General features: G+C 42.3%; 1 pseudogene; it reads right to left on the bottom strand.

Annotated features, from left to right (window-relative positions):
- Positions 1 to 5,928: 5,928 nt before the first annotated feature.
- On the bottom strand, positions 5,929 to 6,962 carry LOC102840617 (annotated as a pseudogene).
- Between the last annotated feature and the right edge of the window lie 1,980 nt (positions 6,963 to 8,942).

The following is an 8,942-nucleotide window of genomic DNA, read 5'->3' as shown; positions in this document are numbered from 1 at the left end:
TCAGTATGAGTCAGAACTAACTTGATGGCACTTAACAACAGCAACATGCCCATCTATATGGACTCAAACACTCACCACCAGTGTAAGTCACAATGTGCCCACGACACCCACACTCGGTGCCACTTTTCCCATCAAGCACAAGTCTTTATGTTCTAAAGCATACTTTCCCCTCCCATCATCTCCCAAGTAACCACCAATGAACACTGGTTTCTCTGTATTTATCTGTTTTTGACTTCTTAGGTGGCTGTGTGTCTTCTTATAGAAGAGTTAAAAAGCAATGTCTATCTTCATAAAGGAGCTCTGGTAACATAGTGGTTACGAATTGGGCTGCAAACCTCAAGGTCAGCAGTTCGAAACTACCAGCTGTTACGCAGGAGAAAGATGAGGCTTTCTGCTCCCATCAAGATTTACAGCCTCGGAAGGGTCGCTATGAGTCGGAACCGACTGCACGGCACATAACCATCATCCTCATATGCTTGATTTATTGTGCTTAGCAACATATCCTTCAAGTCCATTCATGTTAAGTTTCATGGACTTATTTATAGTTCTTTATGATGGCAGTATTATATGCATTATACATATGCATGTGCCACAATTTGAATGAGTTTATCCATTTATCAGGTAATAGGCATTTCAGTTGTTCCCACTGTTTTACTATTGTGACAAAAGCTGCAATGCACACAGGAGTGCATATACGATGAGGCTTCAAAAGTTTGTGCAAAAATGGAATGAATACAGAATTGAGTTTTTTTAAGTCCCCTGGTATATCTGTTCCTGTCAGTACTTTCAGGTCTCTAGGGTTTCTGAGGAGTGGCTGGTAAGTTTGAACCACTGACCTTGCAGTTCAAACTGACCTTGTGGTCCAGTGCTTATCCTACAGTACCATCCCAGGACATCTAACAACAAGGGTATATTCCTAGGAGGAAGATTGCTGGATCACAAAGTAGCTCTATTTCTAGTTTTTTGACGAAGCACCATATAATTTCCCATAGTGGTTGTATCATTCTGCAGTCCCACCAGCAATGAATAAAATTTCCTATCTCCCCTTTATTATGTTTTAAGTGAAGTAAAAACAGTGCATTTTTACTGTGAGTTGAGTGAAGGTTTACAGACAAGATCATCTATTCTACATTAAAAAAACACCATTGTTTTTGTTAGGCTGTATAAACAAACTATTTAACAATTTTTATACACACTGTTCCCTGATACATGTTACACTTTTTATAATTGTCAGCATCCTTATGATTTCCAGTGTGTTTGTTCTGTTTCCATTGACGTAGCTTCACTTCCTCTCTTTGAATTCTCATCTTTGCTATATTGAGCATTTGGTCTCATATGATTGATTTCCGCCTCCCCCACCCCCCAATTCTTTTATAATTGATACTTGCTAGAAAATGTTGTTTAACATTCATGGAGGCCTAAGGGTGCAATATGACCAGAAAAAATCTTCATACTTCCCAAATAGTTTTATATTTTATCTATGAAAAAGTCAGTCACGAAAGCAAACTTATTCTTCAACAAGTAGAATTTTTATGTCCATTGTATATTTCTGTGTCTTCTCGTTTGCCAATGCGAGGAGAAACTGGAGCCAGGTTCTTTATATTATACATACACATGTGATGTCAAATCTTCAAATACTATCCAGTTTCTTTAAGATAAGTGGAGTGACTCGCAGCAGGGCCATGGAGGAGATCACATCCTCACACATCTTCCGTTTCATTTCCTCCGAGTCTAGATTCGGTGCTAGGGCCTCGATCCAGAACATCGCGGATCTGCCTCAACAACTTTCAGATGTGGTATTCTGCTTTCCTCCGTAGTATACTTGATTGTTTAAAGGAGCAAATTACTCACAAGTGATGTTGTTTATTTTATAAGCCAATCTATTATTTGGCTGATAGGTGATCTGCAGAAATAGTTTCAATGACAAGTTGAAAGGTCTCGTAGTGCTTTTCTTTGATTACTGGTTCATGCTCCTTACTTTTTATATGTCTATGCAAACTTCGTATTTCAAATCGAGTCAATTTAGGTCGTTTGACTGCGTCACGAACTTTGTTAATTTCATCTAGGTTGTCCCATTTGTTGATATATAGTATTCATAGTCTTCTCTCTCTTTTAATCCGTTTATTGTGAATTGAGTGAAGGTTTACAGAGCAGATCATAAATTTTACATTCAACAAATCATCTGCTTTGTTTCATCACAGTGATTACAATCCCCTCCATGTACCATCATGTATCCCATTTTCTCCTTGGATTTCCTGTTTCCTTGTCACCTTCTTTCCCCACCCTTTTGAATTTTGTCCTTTGGTAAATACTGCCCTTTTGATCTCCAGTGGTTGGCTATTCTATAGTGTACAGACCTCACTACTGTTGCCCCCCTATATACCTACTGCTTGGCTGAAAATTGAGTCACAGTGAAGGATCATAGTATTCTCTTATAATTCTTTTTATTTTGAATATAAAATCAGCAGTAATACCTCCATGTTCATTTCTAATTTTATGAATATGAATCTTCTCATTTTTTAACTAAAGGTTTGTTATTTTGCTGATCTTATAAAAAAGCCAACTTTAAAAAAAAAAAAAGCTTCGTGAATTGAGGTTTGCAGACAAGATGATCAGTTTTACAATCAACCAATCATACACTTTGTTTCATTTGAATGATTACATTTCCCTATGGACCAACAGTTAACCCACTTCCTCCCCGTGGTTCCTATTTCCATTCTAAGTTCCTTCCCATCCCTTCTCAACTGTGTCTTTAGGTAAATGTTGTCCTTTTGATCTTAAATGATTGACCATTCCACAGTGAGCAGAACTTATTAGTGTTATGGTCCCTCACATATCTGTCTTGGGTGAAAATTGGGTCACAAGGGTGAGTTCTGAAGAATCATCTTTTGATTTTATCTTTTTTTTTTTTTTTTCTATTCTGTATTTTATTTGGAGAAAATATTGAAGCTGTCAAGGATTTCGTTTTGTTTAGATCCACAGTTATGGCCCAAGGAATCAACAATGAAGAAATCAATGTACTGTAGTGAGTAAATTGGCAGCAAAAGACCTCTTTAAAGTGTTAAAAAGCAAAGCTGTCATTTTGAGGACTAAGGTGCAACTGATTCAAGCCATGGTATTTTCAGTTGGACTTCTAACCGCAAGGTTGGAAGTTCAAACCCACCAGCTGCTTCTCGGAAACCCCATGCAGGGTCACTATGAGTTGGAACTGACTGGAACTCACTTAAACAACAACAATGAGTTGGAACCAACTTGATGGCATTTAACAACAACAACATCTGCATGCAAAAGCTGGACATGGACAAAGGAAGACTGAAGAAAAATTGATGTCTTTGGATTAGGGCGTGTGTGAAGAATTTCAAACATACTATAGGCTGCCAGGAGTCCTGGTGTGGCGATGTGGGTTAATGTGCCAGACTGCAATGCCATTTGAACTGCAAGGTCGGTGGTTCAAGCTCACCAGCTGCTCCTTGGAAACCCTATACAGGGTCGCTATAGGTCACAGTCGACTCGATGGCACTTAACAACAACAACAATAGGCTGCCAGAAGAACCAACAACTTAATCTTGGAAAAAGTCAGCCAGAATGTGCCTTAAGGAGTGAGGATGGCGAACTTTTATCTCGTGTACTCTGCACATGTTATCAGGAGAGATCAGTCCCTAGAGAAAAAGAGAAAGACCTCAATGAAATGGATTGGCCCAGTGGCTGCAACCAAGCATACCAATGGTTGTGAGGATGGCACAGGACTGAGCAGTGTTTTGTTCTGCTGTGTATAGGGTCACTACGAGTCGGAACCCACTTGATGACACCTAACATCAACAACAAGGCTGCTTTCGTGCTACATTGGCAGACTTGAGACCATAAGACCCACAGAACTTGAATTATTCTCACCATTTGATCCTGTACTGAAAGTTTGCTGACATCTCTTCTAGATCAATGACATCTGATGCAAGCCTCAAAGGTGAACCACGTTAAGTAATTTAAAATTTCCTAGTAGCCACATTGAAAAAGAAACAGGTAAAAAACAACAACAACAACAAAACTTGTAGTAACATACTTTATTTATTTTTTAATGCTTTATTGTGAATTATGTGATAGTTTACATGGGAGGACATCAGCTTCATATTGATCCCATCATATATTGTTTCCTTGCCATGGTTACAATCCCTTCCATGCATCATCGATCAACCAAAGGGTATACCCTGCAAGCCTGCCCCCCTGTCATCTGCACACCGCCTCTCTCTTTCTCCAGGTCCAAACGCTCCAGCCACTCCATCTCCCCATGTCATCATCTCTGCCTGCATCCCTGGTGTAGTAACATATTTTAGATAGCTCAATATAGTCCAACTATGATTTTGACATGTGATCAATAACAAAAATTATCAGTGAAATATTTGCAATCTTTTTTTTATAACAACAAATACGAAATTTAGTGTCTCTTTTATGTTTACTGCACATCTCAGTATGGACTGGGCACTTTTTGTGTGCTCAATACTCACAAGTGACTAGCGGCTACAGTATGGGGTACATTTTTATTTATTTATATATACAGAATAATTTAATTTGGAAATGTATAAGGTGTTGCAAACTTTACAAGGTTTTATGAAGATGGTAGGATTTTAAGAAATCGCATTTATAAACAAAGGGACCAATCTAGCCCCATGCAGAAGCCTACACAGGTCAATGTGATGAAGAACAAAAATTAGAACACTAGTGGTGAAGACTCTTAGCCATCATCTGTTCCTACCTCATCATTTAACAGATGGGGAAAACACAAGCGACTCAAGGTTTTCTAGACATTGTAAATACTAACAAATCTTGGGCTTTACAAATTCTATCTCAGCTATATGTAGGACTGTGATACCATATGCCAGAACAGACATTAGAAAAGCCCTTCTCCAGGATTAATGAAAAGCAAATAACCTTGGATCACAACAATTTAAAAGGATCCCATATTACAGGAATTTTTTTTAATTGACAATTTTTTTTTTTTGGACTGTTGTAGTAATTTATTGTCCCCTCCCCTTACCACACACATACATACACACACTGGGATTTAGCATCAGTCACTACCTCACAACCACTGTCAGCCACCACATGCCTGGAGACACACACAGAGACATTGTGTTGTTGGGAGGCAGGTCTCCATTTCTGCTCCTTTTTCCCATGTGAGAGAGGCCTGACTTGTGGGCAGTTTAGAGGTGGGAAGTCACAGTGATCTAAATAGGTTGGAAAGGAGAAGGCAGTGGTTCTGGGCTAAGGGCCCACAGGGCCAAAGTCCTGCCTGATCTCATGTCCAGCCTGTATCTTTAGGCATGGGAAGTATTTCCAGTCTTCTTGAGGCCCTCAGCTTAGACAACTGACATAGCAAGTGTCAAGGATTTGGTTGTGAAACCTGGAAAGTGGAGCAGAGCTTGGCATTATGGGCCTTGAGTCGCTGGGGTTGCTCAGGAAGGAACCATGCTTCTCTCCCTGCTCCTGGCCCCATGCCCTCAGCATCCTTAAGGGACGTGGCAGTCTACCTCTTTCCCTATAAGAAAACAAAATATCCTCCCTCATGATTGTCCTTAGCTTCAAAGGCAAAGCTTGCTTGCAAGGGAAAAGCAGGGGATGGTCTGATTGGATGGGACCCCTGTTGGGGCAATAGCAGGTACCAGACCTGAGGCAAAGTTGTTAAGTGCCATCGAGTCAGTTCCGACCCACAGTGACCCTGTACAGGGTTTCCGAGGCTGTAAATCTTTACGGGAGCAGAAAGCCTCATCTTTCTCCCGCGGAGCAGCTGGTAGTTTCAAATTGCAGACCTTAAGGTTCACAGGCCGATTCGTAACCACTACGCTACCAGAGCTCCTTAGGGGCAAAGTAGAGGTTCCATAAACCTGTTCAGAGAGGTGTCCTAAGCCCACCCCAGGAGCCCGGCTGATGAGCGGTTCAGCCCCAGGGGCGGGACCTGTAGTCAGAGGTGGAGTGGGCGTGGTCAGGGTAGTCCCGGCGCGTTTCAGCAGCAGTGAGCATGCGCCCGGGCGCCATTACGAACACGAACATGTAGTAGAGGTTCCACACCAGCATGGCCAGCAGCGGCAGGAATGTCAGGCCATAGCCAAATCCTCGGAAGGAGCGGCCTACGGCAAAGGTCAGCCAGTGTAGTAGCTTGGAGATGGCAAAGAGACCAGTAAGCAATGGGAGCAGCTTGAGGGTGTCCTGGGTCAGGTAGGTGGAAAGCACTGCCTGGTTGAAGAAGTAGAGGATGATGAGCTCTATGGACTGGGCCACATATCGCAGGTGGGCCTCCACCTGCCGCCGGGGCTCCCCAAAAGGCCGTAGGGCAGAAAAGCACAGCAGGCTCAGCCCATATACCAGGATCTCCAGCACGATGGGGAAGGTGGCAAAGACCCCGCAGCGCAATGTGTTGATCAGGCGAGAACTCATGGTGGGCAGCCGTGGTGCATCAAAGGGCAGGAAGGCATATGCCCCATACAGTAGGCAGGGGAAGAGGATGAGGGCAGCTCCTACTGAGGCCACGGCCCTCAGCCCTTCATGGCTCCCACAGCCCCTGCAGGACTTGCTAGGTGGTCTCACCACTGCCTCCACCCATTTGTGCTCAGGGGGCTCAGGGTAGCTGGCTCTTCCTCGCCTGACTCGCAGCGCACGATGACATCCTCCTGGGGTCTCCGCTTAATGCATAGAAGGTCAATGGGCACAAAGGCCCAGGCTGCCTTCTCAGGCAACAGGTACACATCATCTTCATGTAGCTCCTCGGGCTTGGTAGGTGGCTGTGATTGGAGGAGCTCTGGCTCAATGCCCCTCCAGCCAGGGGGATCCAGGAATAGGGCACTGGGCTGAGGGCCAGTCCCCCAGGGCGAGGTGGCAGCCTCACTCACTGTGCTGTCTAGGCCATTCTCAATCCCCTCTCCATCCATGGGAGATCCAGCCACGGGGGACCCAGCCACGGGAGACCAAGCCATGGGAGACCCAAGCAGGGAACACAGCAGTGAATTCAAACATAAGAATATCTGCCCACGTGCAACTTACCTTCCCATGGGCGTGGAAAGAAAATAAACCAACAGGGAAAACAAATGTTTCCCCATGGTGAGGCAGGATGACATGGTTGTGTTGCTGAGGTTGCATGCTTAACTGGATGCAGGGCACATTGAGAAGGTGACAACCTGAAGGAAATTAGCTCGGAGACCAGTTGGGGCTGTAGCAGAGCCAGCAAAGGAGGGAGTAGATGGGACTCCTTTTGACTCAATATCTTGAGAAACCACTCTACCCATTCACCAAATTTACTTGTTTTAACTTTGTAGCATTAGGATTGGGTTTAGGTTAAGATTTCTGTTAGAGTACAGATTGGTGATTGAGGTCTACTAGTGTTTTGTTTAGTTTAGCGTTAGAGTTGGGACAAGGTTGGGTTTCAGCTTTAGGATAGAATATTCAATATCAGGACATTTTTTGGCTATGAGCAGGATTAGTGATTGGATAGAATGTATCATGGAATTGGTATTGTGGGGTGCTGGTTAGTCCTTGGTGTATGCATCTGTATGAAGCCTACTCAACAGCCAGGGCTACATACATGCCCTCTTTCAATTTAGTAGTAGAAGTCATCTGAGCATTGTTCCTAGAGATCTAAGGGAAAAATATGTAGCCCTAGAAATGATACCTACTTCCTATGTTATTAAATGGCTCAAGTCACAGAAAGACATTACTGAACATACAAGTATGGCTGAAAAAATTAAACCAAATGGAAATAAGATTACAATGAAGAGAGTTTTTGAGATAAAGAGGTATTTTGTACAAGGAACAATAATATTTATCAACTTAAAGTATCTAGTTAAATCTGGATACTTTTGTTAATGTGGGTGTGGAAAAGAAAGAGGCCTGATGAGAAAAATTAATAATAAAGAATTAAATACACATAAACAGATGCAATTTAGTCATTGAAACAAAATCGTTATAAAAGTAATAAAAACAGAAGCTAGAGGCATTTAAACCTTAAATAAAATGTACAGCTGTTATTTCCTGCCTTTTTTCTTTTTGGGTTATTCACCTACTTTGTTGGAATACATCATAAGTATCTTGAAAGGTGTGGCACTGTAGGATCAGTACTAGGTTGTTAACCAAAAGGTTAGTGGTTCAAACCCACCAGACAATCCTTGGAAACTGTATACAGGGTCGTTATGAGTCAGAACTGGCTCAGCGCTTTACAACAACAACAACAATTGGTATTATAGTTGCATCTAGAGGGTCTAGTGGATATTCCAGAACATTTAACTTGTTCATGAGGAATCTGTGCATAGTCCAAGAGGCAGTTATTTGAACAGAACAAAAGGATGCTGAGTGGTTTAAAATTGGGAAAAATATATACCAGGTTTGTCTCCTCTCACCATTCTTAGTTAGTCTGTATGCTGAGCAAATAATCTTAGAAGCTGGATTACATGAAGAAGAATGTGGCATCAGGATTGGAGGAAGACTTGTTAACAATTTACAGTATGCTGATGACACAGCCTTGCTTGCTGAAAATGAAGAGGACTTGAAGTACTTACTGATAAAGATTGAAGACTAGACTCTTCAGTATGTATTGCATCTCAGTTTAAAGATCATGAAAACCCTCACAATTGGATCAATAAATAGCATTATGATAAATGGAAGAGGACTTCAGTTTGCTTGGATCCACAATCAATGCTCATGGAAGCAGCAGCCAAGAAATCAAACAACATACTGCTTTAGGCAAATCTGTTGTGAAAAATCTTTTAAGTGTTAAAGGGCAAAGGTGTCACTTTGAGGACTAAGATGCACCTGATGTGTGCCATGGAGTAGGTTCTGACTCATAGCGACCCTGCACAGGGTTTCCGAGGCTGTAAATGTTTATGGGAGCAGAACGCCTCATCTTTTTCCCACGGAACTGCTGGTAGTTTCGAACTGCTGATCCTGAGGTTGGAAGCCCAACT

This window comes from Chrysochloris asiatica, unplaced genomic scaffold (assembly GCF_000296735.1).
Source record: "Chrysochloris asiatica unplaced genomic scaffold, ChrAsi1.0 scaffold00127, whole genome shotgun sequence".
NCBI lineage: Eukaryota > Metazoa > Chordata > Mammalia > Afrosoricida > Chrysochloridae > Chrysochloris > Chrysochloris asiatica.
The sequence above is the reverse complement of the archived record's forward strand: the minus strand, read 5'-3'. Positions and strand labels throughout refer to the sequence as shown.